Source organism: Aquarana catesbeiana, linkage group LG05 (assembly GCF_042186555.1).
Source record: "Aquarana catesbeiana isolate 2022-GZ linkage group LG05, ASM4218655v1, whole genome shotgun sequence".
NCBI classification, from domain to species: domain Eukaryota; kingdom Metazoa; phylum Chordata; class Amphibia; order Anura; family Ranidae; genus Aquarana; species Aquarana catesbeiana.
In genome coordinates, this window is record NC_133328.1 from 16,696,297 (window position 1) to 16,719,678 (window position 23,382).

The window sequence follows — 23,382 nt, forward strand, 5'->3', positions numbered from 1 at the left end:
GGGGAAGCTCTGAAACCGGGAGGGAGGGGAAGCTCTGAAACCGGGAGGGAGGGGAAGCTCTGAAACCGGGAGGGAGGGGAAGCTCTGAAACCGGGAGGGAGGGGAAGCTCTGAAACCGGGAGGGAGGGGAAGCTCTGAAACCGGGAGGGAGGGGAAGCTCTGAAACCGGGAGGGAGGGGAAGCTCTGAAACCGGGAGGGAGAGGAAGCTCTGAAACCGGGAGGAGAGGAGATCTGAAACCAGGAGGGAGAGATCTGAAATGGGGAGGGAAGCTCTGCTGATTTCTATCATCCAATCACATGCAAGCAAAAATGCTGTTTTTTCCTTGCATGCCCCCGTCAGATCTACAGCGACTGCATGTCCAGGTTCACTTGTAGTGCACAGGGGATTTGCCTTTAGTAAATAAACCCCAATGTCTCGTCTACAATAAAATAAAGAGCCTGCTCGCAGTCCTAAGACCCCTTTCACACTGGGGCGGATTTCAGCACTGAAAATGGCCTCTGCTAAGCGCCTGAAAACCGCCTCTTATCCATTCCAGTGCACCTTTTCACACTGGGGCGGTGCGCTTGCGGGACGTTCCAAAAAGTCCTGCAAGCGGCATCTTTGAGGTGGGTTGGGATTGCTGTATTTAGCGCTCCCAAAACGAGGGGCACTTTAAAGGGGTCTAAAATAAAAAAGACTTTAGTTCCGCTTCAAGGCATTCACTTGTCTGCAGGTGTCAAAAGCAGTTAAGATTTTATATTCCAGTAGCAAGGCAGAATCATTTTGCACAGACATCCGTCATAACAAGATATCAAAGTACTTTCTAAAGATTTATTATAAAATGTCTCATACATAAACACACACATACAATTATACAATAAAATATGATAAATATCCTGTTGTGTAAAAGTGCATGATTGCAGGGAGGTAGAACATTCATTTTAGACGGTCAGATTGACAAAATGCATTCCTGAGACCCGAACCCCAAATATCACCCATCCCGCTCACTCCAAAAGTCCGCCATCAATCTTGGTCCAGCTGCATGAGATGGGAGTCAAAAATCCCTTCTGACATTCAGTTGAATTAAATATCGTAAAAAAATAAAATATGACACTGTAACCTGCTGAACATCGTTGACTGATAAATTCATATTGTGGAATATTTGACCCCGTCTTGTCCTGTGTGGCTGCAGAGAAGGAGATTTCACACACCGAAAAGCAAAAAGTGCCAACCTGACCCAACACAATCCAGTATTCAAGGCTTGGTTGGGGGCACCCTAGGGGAGGTAAGTACAAGGTCTCCAGGCTCATTGTGCTGTGTAGGACGTCTGCCCTGCAGTATGAACCCGGCAAAACTCCTGGCCGCTGCTGGCTTTGTTCCGGCATGGCTGGCCGGCCCTGGTGATGGCCTGGCAGAACTGGCGTGGAGACATCGAAGAAACAGAGCTGGATGGGAGACAAAAGAAAAATGGTGAAGCTAAGGAATTCCTCTGCACTTCTTTCTGGTCAGCGACAGCCAAAATGTGAGCATCACAGCCAAAGAAATGAGCACACAAAGGCCTGCAAAGACAGTCTCCATATTTTATGGACTAGTTCACTTTATTTTTTTTGGAACTAAACCCTTTTCTTTTTAGCCAAGGAAGCTGCCATCTTAGCCTCTGATCTGTATCTGCCATGGTTCTGCACATGTGATCAGTTATGATGGTTTGACAGTTTGACAGCACCAGAAATGTGACATTTCCGGCATGCCAGTAATAAGTGGTGGCTAAACTTTTTTTGGGGGAGCGGCAAACAACCCCCCCCCCCCCGGTTCACTCTCATTCCCCCCATAGCCCTCCACAGCTGCCAGCCCCCCACCCCCTGCACTTAACCCTCCATGGCCCAACCCCCTCGCATTCAGCTTCTCCGTGGCTTCCTCCGCTTCTCCTCCTGGCCAACCCCGAACCACCTCCTGTCCCAATTGGTCAGTAGGAGACACCGGAAGACTGAAAAAAACTGATGGGTTTAGTTCCACTTTAAGCCTAAAAGAACTTTTAGATTAACTCCTTTAAATCTATTCCAGGTGCATCAGAAATAGTGTGCTAAGTCTAATCGGTCACAACTTTCCAAAGTATAACACTTGCTGACCAGGTCTTTTTTGGAACCTTGTTTATAAGTTAGAGCCTTGGTCCACATTGGAGCGATTTGGCATGCGAACTGACATGTCAAATCGCAATGTCAAATCGGTGGCAATGGCACCGTCCGAATCTGTGCAACGCCGCATTTGCAGCGCCGATTCCCAAAAGTAGTTTCTGTACAAGGTTTATTGCAATGACAGATCATGATTAAGCCCTGCTGTGGGTGAAACATGTTGGGGGCATAGCTTTGGGTGGGTGGGAGTGGTGTGCTACCATTGCAATATGCAGACCAACATGGGAAGAGAAGCGCTGAACCACAGCAAAAAAAATTAAGATGGACCTCGGGTGACTTAAAAAGAAGAATTTTAACCCATAGGGAGTAGAAACGTAAAATAGCAAGACAACCCGCAGCCTGGAAGCAGTCAAGCAGGAACCATGATAGACCGCTGATTTGACCTGAAGGGGCTAGACCCCGAAACATGTAGTCCTCCCTTGTTCTTTCTGGCATCAGTGCCTCTGGGCCGGTCTCAGCAGCAGGTGGTTTGCCCATAGTCCATGGATTTCCCTGCCTGACGTCCGCCAGGCTGTGACTTCACTTCTGGGCGTCAGGCACAGCTTGAACAGCTGCCTGGTCCCGGTTTCCTAGGCTGGGGCTCATTCCATCCAACGGCTCCAGCACCCAGGCCCCCAGACTCTTCCTTCCTCCTGTCCCGGTTGGGACCTCCTGGCTGTGGAGATCTTGTGACATCCTCCCTCGCAGCCCAGTCGTGTTCTGAACCCCTGCGTCATCCATGCGGCTCAATCCTTCAGGTACTGTCAGCTGCAGTCTATTATGGTTCCTGCTTGACTGCTTTCAGGCTGCTGGTTGTCTTGGCATTTTGCATTTCTACTCCATCTGGATTAAAATTCTTTAACTCACCCGAGGTCCATCTTCATTTTTTTGCCTTGGTTCTGCGCTTCTCTTCCCATGTTAGTCTGTGTTGGAAGGCAACACGTTTTATTTCATAATACAAGAGGTGTTTGAAATATGAACTATGGCTATACCAAGGTTTCACATTCTTGGGGGGCTGTCTGGAATGTAACAAGTTGCACGTCAAAGCTTTGTAGCATATCAGAATATTCATCTGAAAGAAGCAAGGCTGAACAAAAGCTTGGTTCCTGACTGACTGGTGTGATAACGCTCTGCAAGCAAGATTCAAAAAAGGACCATGGCTGACAAGATGATTGATGAATGTCCTGCTACAGAACATCAAAGGGCCAGCTAAGACTGAAGGATCCAGGTCACATAGCGATGATACATGGACAAATGCTGCCCCTAGAGGCCAATACAGCAGGATGGACAGAAATATAATATATTGATAAGGACTGCCCCGTAACTACTTTCATTCGTTAGAAACCTAAATGGGCTGGAAATGGGGTTGGTTCTGGACGATGTATGGATGAAGTTTAAAAAGTGCACACAGAAGGGAAGTCGTCCTTTTTGCTTTTGGCTCGTGCCTGATGGCTCTCTGTTACCATCATCTTGAGCCCAGCTGATGAGACCGTGTCTAGGGGGACAGCCTTGCGATAAATAGGTTTGATGTTCAATATGCTCTATTGTATTTTCAGGTTAGCATCTTCCTATTTTCTTGGGAAATAAATAAGACATTGTTTTATTAAGCAGTGTGTGTTTTCATAGCTAACTTTATATTATTGTGCTATCAACAGTAACCAGAGTTTTATAGACTAGCTACTATAGGAATAGACAAATTAATACATATATGGAATAAATAGAGGGAACCTGTAACCACCCTCGGATAATATTTATTTTAGAATTTTATTTCAGGAAAATGTGTGGGGTAAATCCGCGCAGTGGTTAGATGTTACTGGGATATAGGGCTGCTGCCTCTACGGATAAAAAACGAGCATGAGAAAGATATCAAAGACAGCTTAGCTAGAGGTGCTGCAAAACGTCCGTATACGCGCGTTTCGTCAGACTTCTACCGGGGCCATGTTATTTGATATCCTGTATGATTTAGCACCAGTCACTTTATTGCAATAACAGCATGGTTTTTTGCACTAATGCACTTTGTTGAAACAATTGAGGCACTTTATTTTATAACTTCACCTTTATTATAATGAGGCATTTAATAATCTAGCACTAGTCACAGGGTTTAAACCCAAAATATTCACGTCATTATTTCTGGTATATAAAGGATCTTTTTCGTTTATGGTTTAAAGTTTACTATTCAGAATTTTATTTCAGACTGCTTGGTTTTATCTCATCGGTCTTTGAGTTTGGAACAGCAGCGGCCTCAGCTTAATCTCCTCCCAACACTTGGGCCATTGTCCTTGCACCTGGATACCTATTTGGTTTATACCATTGCAATAAACCTTGGCTGAAGCTGAAGGTCTTTGGTGTGCAGCATGTTATTTGGCTATTTAAAGCAGGAACTATACTTTTTTTCTCCAGCGCTGTGGTGTCCTTGAGCTCCATGTATGCACCTGACATTCCACCCGTCTGTTTCCAGGTATTGCTGCCCAGCTGTATTCATTGGCCGGGCTGGGATGTCACTCCCGCACATGTAGTAAAAACTTGATGTACCTCTTGGATCTTTTTCTGCCATCACTATGTCTCAAGCAGAATACTGAAAGACTGACCACAACAGTGATTCTCAACTTATGAGCTAATGGGGGCTTCAAATGTGGCCCCTCACATCACTAAAGGGCCGCTCATAATGTTCAATATATGTAATACTGGAGTGGAGTGTCAGACTACAGCCCTAATAGAGGAAATGAGGGTAAGAGTGAGGACGGGATACATTGTTGGTGGGGAGATGCTGCAGAAGACAATACGAAGCTGGGAAGATGTTAAAATGAGGCTAGTAGAGATGTTATCACCCTAATCAATGTTCCCAATTCAGACTGCTGAGGGCTGCACATCATATACCAGGTTGGGCACCAGGGGTCCACAATAAAAGGAATTCTTTAAAATTAGTTGAGAAATGACTTATTCCCACTCTCGGAGAGGTAAGTAGACCCATTAAAACTCCTTTCATCCACATTCAAGGTGAAGCTTCTGTACATTGGAGCTCCCAACTTACAGTATTAAAAAGACTTATTTGATACTCACAGGTTACTGGACATTGAGCTGTTTAGACTGTAATTCTTTGACTCCGAAAGTGCATCGAATGCAGCACCCAGGTGTCTCTGGGGTATTCGGTCCTGCGCCACCTGCAGGTACAAATGATCATGTGGTAAGGGTCCTGTTACACCATGAATCCTGGATCACACAGCACTGACCGGCTCCTATAGTAATTGCCATTCCTGGCTATGCTATCTAGATGTTCCTCCATCACTGGAGAGGGAGATTCAGTAGAATTTTGGCCTGTGATGAGTGACACCCAAGGAGCAGGTAAGTAGTTTCTTTATCAATCATGTTGCTGCCACCAAAAAACTGGTCCCAATAGTGGCAGCTGGTGTTATAGCCATGGGTACCATTAAATTTAAACGTCGGGCATGTAAGTGTGTGCAGCCTATTGTATTAGGGTGTGCACATGCATGTATGGATCTATAGAAGTTGGGATAGAATATCTCTATCTATAGAGAATATATATTATACATACATACATATACCTACAATATAAAATGCCAAATTTCCATGCAAAATAATTGTACCGCTTTCAGCACCTAAAATCCGAAATAATCATACCGCCAGGGAGGTTAAGGGCTCATTCACGTGTGTGTGTGTGCGTGTGTAAAATTTTATTATATATATATATATATATATATATATATATATATATATATATATATATATATATATATATATATATATATATATATATATATATATATATATATACACACACATATATATATATGTGTGTATATATATATATATATACACACACACATATACATATATATGTGTGTGTGTGTGTGTGTGTGTGTGTGTGTGTGTGTGTGTGTGTGTGTGTGTGTGTGTGTGTGTGTGTATATATATAATAAAATTTTACACACACACACACGTGAATGAGCCCTTAACCTCCCTGGCGGTTTGATTATTTCGGATTTTAGGTGCTGAAAGCGGTACAATTATTTTGCATGGAAATTTGGCGTTTTATATTGTAGGTCTGTAATTCTTAACAATAACACACTTAAATCTGTCCAAACAAGAGTCTAGTAGATATCCCAGGTATGATAAAGTTTGAAACACAAAAACAAATTATAATATAATAAATAAAAATAAATAGTAATAAAATAAATTTCCCCACGATTCACTATCGCTCAATTCTGCAAGTGTTCTAATTTACTATCGCTGTTTTCTAGCTGGTCTAAAGCCATTTTTGACGTAAAGGGACACTTTTTGGTTGCTATGGACAATCTCCAGTTTCCAGGCAGAAAGAACAGTATATATCATATAAAACTGCATGCAGGGCATTGGCCAAAGCACTGGGGACAAAGGGGATGTGAAATCATTTCATACAGTACTGTAATCTGTAAGATTACAGTACTGTATGTGTTATGATTTTGACATTTTTTTTAATTTGCCGCTAGGCTCCGCCCCCGTGCGTCGCGACGCTCGCAGGGAACGGAGCCTGGCACGGAGAGGCTTCGGGCAGAGGACACAGCCTGCGGACACTGCGGGGGACATCGCAGGATCCCGGGGACAAGGTAAGTAATGCCACACCAGGATCCTGCAATGTAATCCCGAGTGTGGCTCGGGGTTACCGCTAATGGTCCTGATTTTTAACCCCGAGCCACACTCGGGAAAACCGCCAGGGAGGCTAACTTTTGTATTTTTTTTTTTATTTTGACTTTTTCCACAATGCTTTTTGGGGGTGGAGGGCTTTGGTGAAATAGACCGCTGAATTCTCACTTTTGAGGCAGAGAAAGGGACTGTGGAAACATTCCCCAGTTCCTCTGCAGCTTCGGCTGCACAGAATGAATGAACATGAGCTCTGCACAGCCTTCATGTTATGCATAAACTGAAGCATAGTAAACAGCTTATGCTTCAGTTATTAATGAACAGAGTGACTGGTACCGATCACTGTTCATTCAGAAAAGCAAGAGGCCAGTAAACAGTTAACATCCCCTTCCCCGCTCTCCATCCTGAAGATCGTCCTGTGTGTCTGTAGCAGCTGGCAGGAGAGGAGACGAGGAGGGAAGCCAGCAGTGCTGCGAGGGGGGTCAGGCACCAATGCTAATGCACACAAGGTGATTGGGGTGTGCTCAAACACACCCGGCACACCCTGTGTGCATGCCTATGGTCGGGCACAAAAATGCTCATTTAAAAAATTATCCTCAATAGCACAAAGAGTGTAAAATCCTATTTGTGCCCCAAATGTTACAAAACCAGAGATGAATTTGTAACGTAGCAGTGACATTGCTGTGCTGTACATAGCCTGTGCAGAGAGCAGACCTGTGGGAGGAACCCAACAGGCTCCTCCCACTACAGGCTGCCAACATAAAATTCCAGGAGCGGGGCGGAGATAAGACCAGTCACCCTTCAAAAGGAAAGAGCAGCAGTGAGCGGTCTTGGTGCAGGAGACTCCTGAAATTGAGGCAAAGTCTCAAACTGGATCACGGCACAGATCTGGAAGGAATACACAAAAGCACACCGAGATTCAAGATGAATACAGATACATGTATTTAGACTATTTTCTTATCCTGGCGTTTATTGTTGAGAATTTTTTTTTTAGGATTATACTTACCTAGGGGGATGCGGGATCAGTCTGATTCTGCATCTGTCCCCCGCTGGCTCGAAGTCTGAGAACCGAGTGATCAAACACTGCTGATTGATCGTTTCTCAGTACTCCATGAGCAGAGAGCTGGTGACTGTCAGTCACTGCTGTCTGCTCTGGAGCGCTGGGCTGTTGAGGGGGCGGGAGCAGCTGGCTAAGCCGCTCACTGAGAGGCCGAGCCAGATCCCGACCACACGGTCGCAATCTTTCCCCAGCCTGGACCGGCTCTGTGACAGCAGACAGCGGGTCACACGAGTGCAGAATGAACTGCACTCCTGTAATCCACGGGGGAAGAACAGCCAGACAAGCTTTGGCTGTACTTCTTAAGCGAGCTGAAAAAAATTCAAATGTTGCTATGTATAAAAAAAAAAAAAAAAAAGTTAAAGATTTTCACCACAACTTGGTACTCACTATTTGCCACTCTTTTCTAACCCAATTCCCCTTCCAGTGACCTCAGGGGTCGCCACTGCCTGCACATAGAAGGGTTTGGCTGAAGTCTGGAGCCCCTGAGCAGCAGTAAACCTTTAGGCTATCAGCAGATCAGCCTCTAGTGGCTTTGCTTTTCTGCACAATGCCAAAAATGGACAGCAACTCAGCATGTGCAGAGCAGGCTGAGACAGTGCAGTATTACTGGATTTTAAACAGCATAGACACCTATTTGTAATGTTTTACATAGTGATACCTGCAAAAGAGGCCAGTCTGACGTGATCTAGCAGGACTTAATCTTCTGACTAAAGTTCCACTTTAAAACAACTTCTTAACCTTTTACTGCTCAACAAATCTGAAGCCTCAATAGATCAATAAAATCTACTTCAGTAGTACAGATTAAAGGCGAGATCAACCCAGGACTGTTATGTTAGGAATGTCAGGACCGCTCTACAGTGAAGTCTATCAGTGATCTACTACTCACCACCTTGGAGGGGCTGTCATATACCCGGAGGGATTTAGTGAGACTGAGTCGGCGAAGCTTCATAGCTGGTGTAGACTGACCAGGAGTCCTCAAACCATGCTGCACCTTCCAGTCTACGGGCGTCGGAGATGCGATGATTGACACATCTTTCACCAAAGAGTCATCACCCAGCACTGAATCTGCAAGATGAAGGAAAAAACCTCTAGATACATTATATCAATTGCACATTCCAAAGCCTTAAAGCATGCGTTAGGTGGAGCCTGTTGGGTGAAGCCACCTGCTAGTTTTAGATGGGTTATCGACTCTAGGGGCGAGTGCTCTCTTCCTTGGTTCCCAGCTCTGCTACTGACCACCATGAGGATATGGGCCCTTCCACTCCTCTCGATAGGAATTTAGAAGTCTAGCAATGATGGTGGAAGCTCTTTCTAATGGACAAGGAAGCCATTCAGAAAGGAAAATGCTAAATGGAAATTGGTGGCTTCACTGACTGGCATCCACCAAATACTGAAATAAAAGCAATTTCAGTAGGTCATCATTGGTAGCCCCCCATGTCTATCAGTTCAACTGCTCCTTAGAGTTTTAGCATAATTTAAAGAAATTCACAGGCACCAACTGCTAGCCATATGTCGATGCCTGACCATCTCTCGTTTTACTTAAATCAGAGACTCCAAACATACAGCAAAGTGGGAAAAAAAAACAAAAACAAAGTCCTCATCTCTTGGTTTGCGCAGTCTGCCAGACTTATCACATTGGGTACATTTTAAGCCAGCTCGGGTTCACTTTGAAATATAGGATGAACACTGTCACATTTAAGCTCCAGGTTGCCATTTCTCACCATCTAAAAAACTGTCATTCGCCAACTTCTTCAGGTCCTCCTCGAATGTCCTGACAAAACAGAAGTGGTACAATAAGCCAGTGATGGGCCAGGGGATATTTTTAATGTTTACTATATTTATAGTTTCCCTACACATTTACTAAGGTAAAAAAACAAGGGAATGTGGGAGTAGAGATCATCAACAGTCTCAATACAAAGTCATATGACCATTACCAGATCGGCCATGGCAGTAGAGGTCAGCAGTCCTAGTATAAGGTCATCTCATTAGGATGGAGCTGCCATGACAGAGGAAGTTGGCAGCCCTAGTATAAGGTAATCTGTCCACTTGCATAGAGTAGCCATGGCAGTAGAGATCAGCAGTCCTGGTTTAAGGCGCTCCACCACTAACATGGAGCAGCTTTGACAGATTGGGGTCAGCAGTCCTAGTATAAGGTCATCTGACCACCAACATGGAACAGCCATGACAGATCAGCAGTCCAAGTGTCAGGTCCTTTACCACCAGCATGAAGCAGCCATGTCAGTAGAGGAGAGCAACTGTCTTAGTTAAAGGTCACCCGGCCACTAAACTGATGCAGCCATGACCGTAGAGATTCGAGAAGGTCCACCATCCCATTATAAAGGTCATCTCACCATTAATAGGAGTAGCCCTGACAGTAAAGGATATCAGAAGTCCTAGTTTAAGGTCCTTTACCACCAACAAAGAGCAACCATAACAGTAGGGGAGGTCAACAGCCTTAATTTAAAATGTAATCCGACCATTACCAGAGCAGCCATGGCAGTAGGGGGTCAGCAGTCCTAGTATAAAGGTCATCTCACCATTAGGATGCATCAGCCATGACAGTAGAGGTGGTTAACAGTTCTAGTATAAAGGTCATCTGTCTACTAACATGAAACAACCTTTACAAAAAGGTCAGCAGTCTTAGTTTCAGGTCCTTTTCCACCAGCATGGAGAAGCCAAGACATTAGAGGAGATCAACAGTCCTAGCAGTCCTGGGACAGGTTTGCCTAGTGCCCAGGGCAAGGATGCGTAACCGCGCCCTCCCCTACCCATTGTTAATGCATGCCTCAGAATGGGTTTACTGCCCTGTGTCCAATCTTTTTGCTCTTCTGCAGCCAGGACAGCTTCCCCTTCTGCCCACCCCTTGTCCCGGCCCTGAGTCCTAGTAAAAGGTCACCTGGCCACTAACATGATGCAGACATGACAGCAGAGGTCAGCTATCCTAGAAGGTCATCTCACCATTAACAGAGTAGCTATGGCAATAAAGAAGATCAGAAGTCCTAGTTTAAGGTCCTCGACTACTACCAACATGGAGCAACTGACAGTAGGGGAAGTTAACAGTCTTCATACAAGATCATCTGACGATTAACAGAGCAGTCATTGCAGTGGAGGTCAGCAGTCCTAGTATAAGGTCATCTGTTCCCTAACTTGGAGTAACAATGGCAATAGTGATCAGCAGTCCTAGTTTAAGGTCGTCCACCACTTACATGGAACAGCTCTGACAGAGGGGGTCAGCAGTTGTAGTATAAGGTAATCTGACCATTAATCATGGAACAGCCATGACCAAGGTCAGTAGTCTAAGTTTCAGGTCCTTTACCACCAGCATGGAGCAGCCAAAACAGTAGAGGAGATCAACAGTCATAGGTAAAAGGTTACCAGGGCACCAACATGATGCAGTCATGACAGTAGAGAAGGACAACCATCCAATTAAAAAGGTCATCTCACCATTAACAGAGTAGCCATGACAGTAAAGGATATCAGAAGTCCTAGTTTAAGGTCCTCTACCACACACATGGAGCAACCATGACAGTAGGGGAGGTCAGTCTTAATACAAAGTCATCTGACCAATAACCGTGTAGCTGATTTTTGTAGAGGTCTGCAGCCCTAGTAGAAGGTCATCTCACCAATAGGATGGAGCAGCCATGACAGCAGAGGTCAGCAGCAGTCCTAGTTTAAGGTCCTTCACAGAGGGGGTCAGCAGTCCTAGTATAAGGTCATCTGACTGTCAACACGGAACAGCCAAGACATTTATAGCTCAACAGTCTTAGTTTAAGGACCTTTACCACCAGCATTGAGCAGCCATGGTCATATAGGTTTACCAATGATTGTTCAATAAGTCGATGCTACACAGCAGACAGAGAAGGTCTCAAAGTATTCGTCTGACCAGAAAAAGTAGCAATCTCTTCAACAAAATATAAACTGCTGCATAGCCACCTTGGCTGACCAAGCTGAGTATTTTAAAACAATACATTTGATGACTAATGTAATGACGACACAAGAAAGTAATGACAGAAGAAAATGGCAATTTATCACCAGCAAGCTAGGACATGGATGGGAAACATTTATTGCAACTGAACAAAAGACTACCCAGTATTTGTAGGGAATTGGACCTCCCCTTCAAGCACCTTGACATGAGACTTCAGCATTATGTTTGGAATTCTATGCAACAAAGTCCTCTACAATATGTTAGAAACATGGCTTAGGCAGGTCCCCTTTCCTTGCTAGTCAAACTAAGTGTTTTACCAAAAATGTTGGTGCAGCCTCTTACTTCTCTGGTGTGGAGCTGAGGAACGCTTTCCCCTTCTCTTTGGAAGCCCCGAACTTGGGAAGAGGTTCAGCAGAACGAAGGGCAGGGCAATGCTTTCGATTTTTCACCTTCACAAGGCAGCAGATAAAGTTCAGCAACATCCAGTGACCTACAAAAGAAAAAAAAAGCAGCCAGTCACCTCTCAGACTATAAAGAATGGATATATCAGTAGGCCAGATAAAAGTCCATGGAAGTCTATAATCTGGTACAAAGAACTGACAAATACTCCTCATACACTGGACCAATTAAAAATAGTATTTTTGCATTCATCAGAAAATTCTTTTCTTTGAATCTATTGAAGGGGACACAGGAAGACTAATTTCCATGTCATACAGACACCTACAAGAGGAATGGCAAATTGTAGGCCAGTCCAGGATGATCCTTCCTACTGCCAGCATGCCTCAGTTTTGTGGCAAGCAGTATTGAACACATGATCATAAACTGAGGGATGGGAGGGTTGGGCCCATGTCCCTCAGAGGACTCCAAGAAAAGGATTTTACAGTGAGTACACAAATCCTATTTTTTTTTTCATCCCCATTGCGGGGCACCAAAAGCAGTCCAACTGAGAGGTAGGCAAAACCCATTAGACATCTGACAAGAGCTCTCGACAACTCTTTTTGACATGAAGCTGTTCAACCCAACATGAGGGTGCCTTGGGAACCCAACAGGGAAAACACTTTGATGAATACTTGATGTGCAGACGAGAGGCCCAGAGGGAGGGCCATGAACTGGGAGTAAAGGGGCTCAATAGTAAAGCATAGAAAAATTGCTGATGTGTTGCAATGATGGGGACATGCAAGCAAGCATCTTTAATGTCTAGAGGCCAGAAGCCTCCCTGGTGACAATGACAGATCTGGTGAATTTCTTGACCTGAAGGCCTCTTGTACACTGCTGCCTAAAAACGTACGCATCTAAATGCAGCCCATTGTTTTAAATGCCGAGTACACATGTACTACGTATAGAGGAGTATAAAAAAAAAAAAAAATTACAGAAACCTGATTGGACGGTCAGTATTTTACGCACAAATATCCATGTACACATAGAAAATATTAATTTAAAGAGGTTAAAATATAAATTCTGAGTGCTAGAATTTTGTTTACTCGTATACGACAAATGCATGCAAGAAATCTTGGCCAGGGATACGGCCGTCCAAACATCATTACCATGTGCAAGTACCTAAATGAGAGCTTTGAGATCCAAAATGGTGCAAAGATCCCCTTTTAGGTTTGGTTACAATGAACGGGTTGGCGCAAAAGCCCTGAAACCATTCTGCTACAAGAAATGGGGCAACGACAACTTGATCCAGAAGACCTGAGAAAACCATTGAGAACAGCTATTTGTGCAGCGACACAGGACGTTTGGACAGCGTGGAATGAGATTCCAGTTTATAGCCCTGGGAGACCAGCTCTGATTAAGAGGGTACCCCCCTTGAAACCCATCCACATCTGCAGAGCTGTGTGGCACCTTCATAGTATACAATAAGTATGCATAGTGGTTCTGCATTTGGTTATTTGTTGAGCATGTCCATTTTTGGTTAGTGAGTATACCGTAATTACCGTATATACCCGTTCTGAGTATAAGTCAAGGCCCTAATTTACCACAAAAAAATGGGAAAAACTTAGTGACCTGAGTATAAGACGAGGGTGAGAAATGCACAGCTACTGTAAGTGGAAAAGAGGGTCAACAATGCCCATTTGCAGCCTCACTGTGCCCATTTGCAGCCATAGGTCCCCCGAACTTCAAACTCGGTAGTTAAGGGTTCCTAGATGCCCCCTAGCTGCAGCCAAAATTTGGGGTCTCTGAACCCAAAGGGTCCCGAAATGACATTGCTGCAGATGGACACAGTTGACAGACTTTGGGGGCCCGTATCTTGGGGCCACTTAGTGTAAGGAACCCCAAATTTGGTGTGCAAACCCAGTGGAACTAGCACCATAAAATATCCAAAGCTTGGGTTTCTAGCAGCAAGTATCCCCGAGATACAGGGCCCCAAAAATCGGTTCAGAAAATGTCAAGCATTTTTCTGCAGCAGAGAATGACATTTTCCAAACCGGGTTTGGGGCCCCGTATCTCGGGGCCACTTGGTCCTAGGAGCCCCAGCTTTGGATATGTTGTGGTACCAGTTCCACTGGGTTTGCACGCCAAATTTGGGGTTCCTAGCACCAAGTGGCCCTGAGATACAGGGCCCCAAATTCGGTTCGGAAAATGAAATTTTTTGCTGCAGAAAAGTGCTTGACTCGAGTATAAGTCGAGGGGGACACTTTCAGCACAAAAAAAATGTGCTGAAAAATTCGACCTATACTCGAGTATATACGGTACCCATTTCTCCTTTTATAATAAACCGTGTCTAAAGAGAATACACTAGGCTAGTGTGTCCTCTTTGTTCTTTTAACCCAGTGCATGGAAAGTAGGTTATATGGTTTCCCATGGCAGAGTTCACACCAGTGCAGTCAGTTCCAGAGCTTTTCAGTTCCAGAGAAAAAAATTGGAACGTGCTGCATTTTTCCTGCACTGGAACAAAGTAAAACACATCAAAAATGCACTGGAATGCATCAGCAATGCATCAAACACACTGGACCCTAGTATAGTAAAAAAAAAAACTAGAATGCATCCGGAAACGCATAAAAACCGCACCGTAACGCATCAAAAACACAGTAAAAATGTGCATGCAGAAACGCATGCGGAACGGATCTGGAGTGTGGTGTGAACCGGCCCCAAGAGGATCTTTTAAGTTTGTTATATTCGTTTTTTGATGCACAGTTCACAATTATTATTGCACACGTTTGTTTTCACAGCAGTGCATCACGTTTTTATGTTATTATTTGTTGAGGTCAGGAAGAGAGATGGCGATCTTCACCTTTTAATTCTTATTTATTTTCTTCAAGAGGGTCATTTTTCAAGGCCAATTAAAGCTCCCTTAATGACAAAAGTTTTGAAGAATTTTGTGACCAAAGTGTTCGCTATTGAGAATGGGACAAATATCTAAAGAGGACTCAGGAGAAAAGGGCTTTCTGGGTAATTGTACTGAGCACAGGTGAGTCAGCAGCACTAACGTGTAACACACCCAGTAGGTGGGAGCACACGGCGTGTCATGTGAAGAGGGACGGCTGTGCAGTGACCATACATTCCTTTGATGGTTGATTACACACAATGACACTGGGAACCTCAGGCAGGGGATGTAGCTCAGTGGTAGAGCGCATGCTTTGCATGTATGAGGCCCCGGGTTCAATCCCCGGCATCTCCACTTATTGCTGCTCTATTGTCGATCTCAATCTCTTGTCACTGAGATTTAACCACTTGCTGGTAGACACCTCTTGCTGCTCTATATGAGATATAGTAGTGGGTATATTTGGGGGGGGGGGGGGCTATGGGACCCTAACCCCTTCCATACCAAGCCTATTCTGGCACTCCTCTCCTACATGTAAAAATCATTTTTTTTGCTAAAAAATTACTCAACCAAACATATATAATTTTTTCAGCAGAGACCATAGGGAATAAAATGGCGGTCGTTGCAACTTTTTATGAATTACAGTATTTGCGCGGCAATTTTTCAAACGCTTTTTTGGGTAAGAAAAAAAAACAAAAACAAAAAAAAGATTTTTATTCATGAAAAACACGAGTTAGCCCAATTCTTTTATATAAATGTCAAAGATGATGTTACGCCGAATAAAGCGATACCCAACAGGTCACGTTTTAAAATTGCGCACTCTCGTGGAATGGCGCCAAACTTCAAAAATCTCCACAGGCGACGCTTTAAACATTTTTTTAATTATAGGTTACACGTGTAGAGTTAGAGAGTGTCTATTGCTAGAATTATTGTTCTCGCTCTAATCACATGTGGTTTGAACGCAGTTTACAAATGTGGGCACTATGCGTTTGCTTCTGTGTGTGAACACGTGGGGATGGGGGCGCTGTAAATTTTTTTTTTTTTTTTTTACACTTTCCCTTTAATTTTTTTTTTTTTGAACACTGATTCCTATGACAAGAAATGTAAATATCCCTTGAAATAGGGCATGACAGGTCCTCCTTATGGAGAGATCTGGGGACTATAAGGCCCCTTTCACACTGGGGCGGTGGGTGCGTCGGCGGTAAAGCGCTGCTATTTTTAGCGGCGCTTTACCGTCAATTTCGCAGCGCTATTCGGCCGCTAGCGGGGCGCTTTTAACCCCCCTCTAGCGGCCGAGAAAGGGTTAAATCCACCCGCAAAGTGCTGCCACAGCAGCGCTTTGCCGGCGGCAATGCATGAATCTATCCATTTGTCATATAGGGGTGGTGTGACAGGTGGGGCTTTATGGACGGGCCGCCCCTGCACTGAACACGGCTTTGAAATCGTGCAACTTGATCTGAACTCGCACGATTTCAAAGCTGCATTTCAGTACAACTTCAGGGGGTGACATGAAAGACATCAGTGTCGGGTTCATGCACAGAGGTCTATTGAAGTCGCACACCCCCAAGTCGCCAAAAGTAGCGCAGGTACTCCTTTTTTCTAGCAATAGGCTGTGATTTGACCTGTCAAATTGTGCCGATGTAAACGGGGGTCTTTTTTTTTATTTTTATTTTTTTTAGTATCAGTTTATTTTTAGGGAGGTCCACTCTAAAAAAAAAAAAAAAATACGTAAAAATGCTCCTAAAAATCTGAAAAAATAAATTGAAAAAAAAAAAATTTTTTTTACTTACCAGAAATGGCTGCTGCTAGGGAGATCATCCTAATCTGCCACTTCCTACTCCACGGTGATCTTCATTCTTCTCCTCCTCGCGTTGTCTTCTGAGGAATGGGGCGCGCTGTGTCCTGGGAACTGTGTGCGTGTCCCAGAACACAGCCGGCCATTCACAAAGCGCCACGCGACTCGCGCATGCCCAGTACGAAACGGGCAGTGAAGCCGCAAGGCTCCACTGCCTGTTTCCCTTGGTTAGAATGGCGGCACAGGGACCCGATGGATGGATCAGCGTCGGGAGGCCGACATCGCGGGCACCCTGGACAGGTAAGTGCCCTTATTAATAGTCAGCAGCTACAGTGTGTGCAGTTGCTGACTTAATTTTTTTTTCAGCTGAACCTCCGCTTTAAGAAAAAAGCAGATAGAACATACAGGAATATTCAAAATAGTTATTGATTTTTTTTATTTTTTGAGGATAGAGTGGAGATGGGTTAGATCAGCTATGAGGTTTTTTTTTTGGTGGTCTGTGTCCTTGTTAAAGTGCTTGTATACTCCGTTTGCACATTTTTACCTACAGGTAAGCCTATAACAAGGCCTATGATAAGGCTTACCTGTAGGTAAAATGAATATCTCCTAAGCCTGTACGGTTTAGGAGATCTTCACCCTGCATGAGGCCGCTGTCAGAGGAGCATGCGCTCTGAAGGACCGGCGGATAATACCGGACCTTGCCGGAACAGAGGACTCCCGTGTGGTTGCGTGACGTCATAGCGGAAGGAACGCAGAGGGAACATGTCAGTTCCCTCAACCGTGACCAGAAGGCGGTGCGGGCGCTTCGTTCTAAGCTAAGTATTTCATAATGAGCTAGTATGTGGTGCATAGCTCATTATGCCTTTGCCTTGCAGGTTTTTTTTTTTTTGTCAGGGCATACAACTGCTTTAAGGAGATTCACCCTCTCGATCTGTCCTGCTTACCATCATCATGTAAAAGTAAAAAAAAACATTTTGGGTTGTCCCCAGAAAAGTAAGGGGAAATCTTTTCAGATGAAGACACGTGACCGTGTCGTAACGCGTAGGGATTGGCTGGAGCGACACACAGTATCTGAAGCACAAGTGAGAGGGCGCTGAGAACGCCAGATCGTTTTTTCGTTTACTTTGCCTGTTTTAATCATACTAAATGTAAGAGTAATACTTAATAAATGCTACCCCTTTGATTTTAAAAAAGTTAATACACTAGTGGAGCTTCCTTTCTCCTCCCCCCCACCTATTTTATCTCACCAACACTGAGTTTACTAGAGCGGAACTGCAGGGAAAGGAACGCTGGAGGAGATATAGCATAGAAAAGAAGAAGCTGCCAGAACACCACTTCTATACAAAGACATACTACTGAATGCCTGATTATCTCCTATGTAAGGTGATAGTTCTGTGAGACCACACTGGGAGACACCCACAGCAGAAAGATTTTTCATCACAAAAGAACCTTTATAAGAACTATTCACAGATATTTTTTAAAAATTCACTCACCTATACTAGATTCACTTTGACAGCACAAAATCTGCACAGAATCACACGAACAAAAACGGACTTTTTAGGAAATTTTTTATGAACTTATTATTTATTATTTAAGACTGCACATTTATATTATGCAATTTTAGATTCCACGTTTGTTTTATTTGCACGGTTTATTGTCAGCGGAACCTTAGAAGATTACAATTGATATATGAACTTTTATCTAAATGTGGATCAGCATTTGTGAACTATAGAAGATTGTATGGTTATATTATCACCACATTATGTTACAGACTTATGCACATGCTAGTCACAGGGTGGTATAATTATTATAGTCTATGCTGCTTTTTTCCACACCTTCCAATTAATTGCAGTAACCACCATATGCCTGGAAAGGGAATTCATTATTCAGCAGTCATTAGAGTTTGAACTTTATTTCACAAATATTGCGCGAAATTTTATTTAATATTTATTCCAATAGTGTTTTGTGTGAACACCCTCATTTTGCGGCAATATTAGTATTTATGCACATCAGTTTATTTAATACAGCACTTTTTATTTTGATCACCTTTATTGTGTCACATCCACTAGCGCGAAGGAAAACATTTACACAAACAATCTTTCAATAGAGACACTAGTTCTGTGACCTGGCTCCCCTCCCCCCCCCCCCCCCAAGGGATTTCCTTAAAGTGGAGTTCCACCAAAAAAAAAAAAATTCATTAATGTACATAAAGAAATTAAAAAAAAAAAAAAGAATTTTTTTTTTTTTTTACTCACCTCTAAATACCTGTTGCTAGGGGGTCCCTCGTAGTCTGCCTCCTTCAGTGCCTGGGCTCTTGACGTCACTTCCCTCAGCGCAGGAAGGGAGATCACCTCTCCCCCCTCCCTCTAGGCAGTCATCAGGGACACATCACAGGTCCCAGATGACTGTGCGGCCAATCACGGCGCCTGCATTTACAATGCTGGCACTGCCGGGTGGAGGCGGAGACGAGCGGGGCTTCAATGCCCTGCATCACTGGACCCCGGGACAGGTAAGTGTCCGATTATTAAAAGTCAGAAGCTGCAGTATTTGTAGCTGCTGACTTATTTTATTTTATTTTTTTTAAGCTGCACTCCGCTTTAAGTACTTCCTGTGTGCGCTATAACCCGAAAAAACCGATACAGCGCAGGCTTACTTTGCCGGGAGGCTGTCATGTCTTCTTCCCTTCGGACTCAGCTGGTCACAGACCGCGGTAAAGGGGCCAATCACAGCAGCCCTATACCACGTGATCAGCTGTGTACGACAGCTGATTACCATGTTAACAGAAGCTGGTTATCTTTTCTTTCTGCCCATCAGTGAAAGCGAAAAATGACCTGTTTGCAAAATTTTTATAACAAACTACGAAAACAAAAAATTTTCCAAATTTTTGGTCTTTAGTTTGTGTCGCAAAAAATAAAAACCCAGTGGTGATCGAATACCAACAAAAGATAGCTCTAATAGTATGAAAAAAAAAAAAAAAAAAAAAAAATGATCGCTTCTCCTCTCAGCCAATCAGGTGACGGGTCTCAGGACCCGCTTCCCGATTGGCCGGGGAGGAGAACCAGGAAGACAATAGCGAATATTAATTCACTATTATCACACAACTGGGTGGGCTCAGGGCGCAGTGCTCTGCGCTTCGAGCCCACCCTTTTTTTAAGCCAATTAGAGCATCGGGCTCCAATCGTGCGCTTCAAAAAAAATAAATAAATAAAATAAAAACACACATTGGAATCCATACGTCCGGCGCCCTGCATGTAGATTAGGGCCAGGTGCATGGATTAGTGGGGGGCGGCGGCCCTGCGCTCCGTATGGATAGGCCAGCACTGCCTTAGATACTACTCATCTAAGTTCACTGGCTCAAACATGAATTCTTGGCCCAACAAAATAGCCAGAATTATGCTTTTGGTGAAGGGAGGTAACTTCCATAGCCACTTACCTTTTAATACCGTTTTCCCAGCTGGTCTGATAGGTGCTATGAGAACCGAGCAGCTGCTGTGGCTTGATGGTGCACCCAAAGATTCAGATTGAGAATACTTTATTAATCCCAAAGGGAATTTTTTTTTTTTTTTAACCATGTTTTATTTGAACACATTCAACACTCACAAATTAACGTAAAGTTGTAATCTACAAAAACAGTCAATTACAGCTTCCAACTTCATAGATCAAAGGGAAATTTTAATTTAAAAAAAAGGGTACTTACCTTTAGGACAGTATGTGCCTGGGGGAGGAATGCCTGGAACACAGACTGCTTGTATTCCAGACATTTGGCCCTGGGTGCATACAGTGCATCCAGAAAGTATTCACATCACTTCACTTTTTTCACATTTTGTTATGTTACAGTCTTATTCCAAAATTGATTAAATTAATTATTTTCCTCAAAATTCTACAAACAATCCCCCATAATGACAACGTGAAAGAAATATGTTTGAAATCTTTGCAAATTTATTAAAAATAAAAAAATTTAAAAAATGTAAAGAATCCCATGTACATCAGTATTCACAGTTTTTCCCATGACATTCAAAATTGGTCCATCCTGTTTCCACCGATCATCCTTAAGATGTTTCTACAACTCGACTGTTGATTGGACATGATTTGGAAAGGCACACACATGTCTATATAAGGCCCCACAGTTAACAGTGCATGTCAGAGCACAAACCAAGCCATGAAGTCCAAGGAATTGTCTGTAGACTTCCGAGACAGGATTGTATGGAGGCACAGATCTGGGGAAGGGTACAGAAAAATGTCTGCATCATTGTAGGTACCAATGAGCACAGTGGCCTCCATCAGTAAATGGCAGTTTGGAACCACCAGGACTTTCTAGAGCGGGCCGGGCCAGCCAAACTGAGCGATTGGGAAAAAAGGCCTTGGGAGGTGACCAAGAACCCGATGGTCACCCTTTCTTTGTGGAGAGAGGAGAACCTTCCAGAAGAACAACCATCTCTGCAGCACTCCAGGCCTGTATGGTAGAGTGGCCAGACGGAAGTCACTCCTCAGTAAAAGACACATGACAGCACACCTGGAGTTTGGCAAAAGGCACCTGAAGGACTCTCAGACCATGAGAAACAAAATTATCTGGTCTGATGAAAGATTGAACTCTTTTGGGCTGAATGGCAAGCGTCATGTCTGGAGGAAACCAGGCACCGCTCATCACCTGGCCAATATCATAGCTACAGTGAAGCATGGTGGTGGCAGCATCATGCTGTGGGGATTTTTTTTTTTTTTTTTTAGCAGCAGGAACTGGGAGACTAGTCAGAATCGAGGGAAAGATGAATGCAGCAATGTACAGAGACATCCATGATGAAAACCTGCTCCAGAGCGCTCTGGACCTCAGACTGGGACGAAGGTTCATCTTCCAACAGGACAACGACCCTGAGCACACAGCCAAGATAACAAAGGAGTGGCTACGGGACAACTCTGTGAATGTCCTTGAGTGGCCCAGCCAGAGCCCAGACTTGAACCCGATTGAACATCTCTGGAGACATCTGAAAATGGCTGTGCACCGACACTCCCCCATCTAACCTGATGGAGCTTGAGAGGTCCTGCAAAGAAGAATGGGAGGAACTGCCAAAATATAGGTGTTCCAAGCTTGTAGCATCATACTCAAAAAGACTTGAGGGTGTAATTGGTGCCAAAGGAGCTTCAACAAAGTATTGAGCAAAGGCTGTGATAAGTACATGGGATTTTTTTTTTTCTCTTTTTTTTCATTTTCAATACATTTGCAAAGATTTCAAACTTCTTTCACGTTGTCATTATGGAGTATTGTCTGTAGAATTTTGAGAAAAATAATGAATTTAATCCATTTTAGAATAAAGCTGTAACATAAAATGTGGAAAAAAATGAAGCACTGTAACTGTCCTAAACAACTCCGGTGCACCATGCAGCCCAGCTGTCATTCTCAGACTTTTACAGGCTGCCTGCAGCAGGGCTGGGTGGTGGACCCTGAACCCTTCCATCTGCAACTACACTTGGGACCTTATGCACCGGGGGCTAAATGCCCAATATGCATGACTCCTTACACTACTTTAATGCTCCACTCCTGAATTTATACATCTGAACGCACCACTGTTCATCCATACTCACCGATCAGCGTACACACCAGCAGAACAGTCAGAGACCGGAAGTCCAGAGACATCTGCTGGTTGAGCTCTGACAGTGCATTGATTACAATGAGAACTGATAGCACAGCCTGGAAAAGCCAGGTGTCTGCAGGAAGGTCATCAGGAAAGCCAGGAGCAGGAAATAGGCCCCATGAAGTACACATGTGTGGATGGCATTCAGATTCCCTCCTGGAATAGTGTGGATAGTAATACACAATAATTATACAAGACAGATCTTCAAGGTTTATGTATCACTTTCTATACGTCACAGGTGGGAAACATGTAGCTTGACAGGTAAGGCGCCTTTCACACTTGTGCGACTTGTCCTGTGACTGCAAAGTCGCATGACAAGTCATACCCCCATGATTTCCAACGGGTACCGTTCATATCTGTGCAACTTCAAAATAGTCCCTGCACTACTTTGTTCCGACTTTGATGCGACTTTGATGCGGGAGGGCACACCGGACAGCGTGCAGGGGGGGGGGGGTCAGGAGGGCACACCGGACAGCGTGCAGGGGGGGGGGGTCAGGAGGGCACACCGGACAGCGTGCAGGGGGGGGGGGGGTCAGGAGGGCACACCGGACAGCGTGCAGGGGGGGGGGGGTCAGGAGGGCACACCGGACAGCGTGCAGGGGGGGGGGTCAGGGAGGGCACACCGGACAGCGTGCAGGGGGGAGGGGTCAGGAGGGCACACCGACAGCGTGCAGGGGGGGGGGTCAGGAGGGCACACCGGACAGCGTGCAGGGGGGGGGGGTCAGGAGGGGCACACCGGACAGCGGTGCAGGGGGCAGGGGGCGCGGGGTCAGGAGGGCACACCGGACAGCGTGCAGGGGGGGGGGGTCAGGAGGGCACACCGGACAGCGTGCAGGGGGGGGGTCAGGAGGGCACACCGGACAGCGTGCAGGGGGGGGGGGGTCAGGAGGGCACACCGGACAGCGTGCAGGGGGGGGGTCAGG

The 23,382-nt window shown here is 44.7% G+C and overlaps 1 non-coding gene and 1 pseudogene across 1 annotated transcript; one reads left to right on the plus strand and one right to left on the minus strand.

Moving 5' to 3' along the window:
• Positions 1-799: 799 nt before the first annotated feature.
• LOC141145755 (protein brambleberry-like) overlaps positions 800-23,382 on the minus strand; it is a 35,986-nt pseudogene continuing 13,403 nt past the window's right edge.
• TRNAA-UGC (transfer RNA alanine (anticodon UGC)) lies at positions 15,323-15,394 on the plus strand. Its single transcript has one exon. It is a non-coding gene; the product is annotated as a tRNA-Ala (tRNA).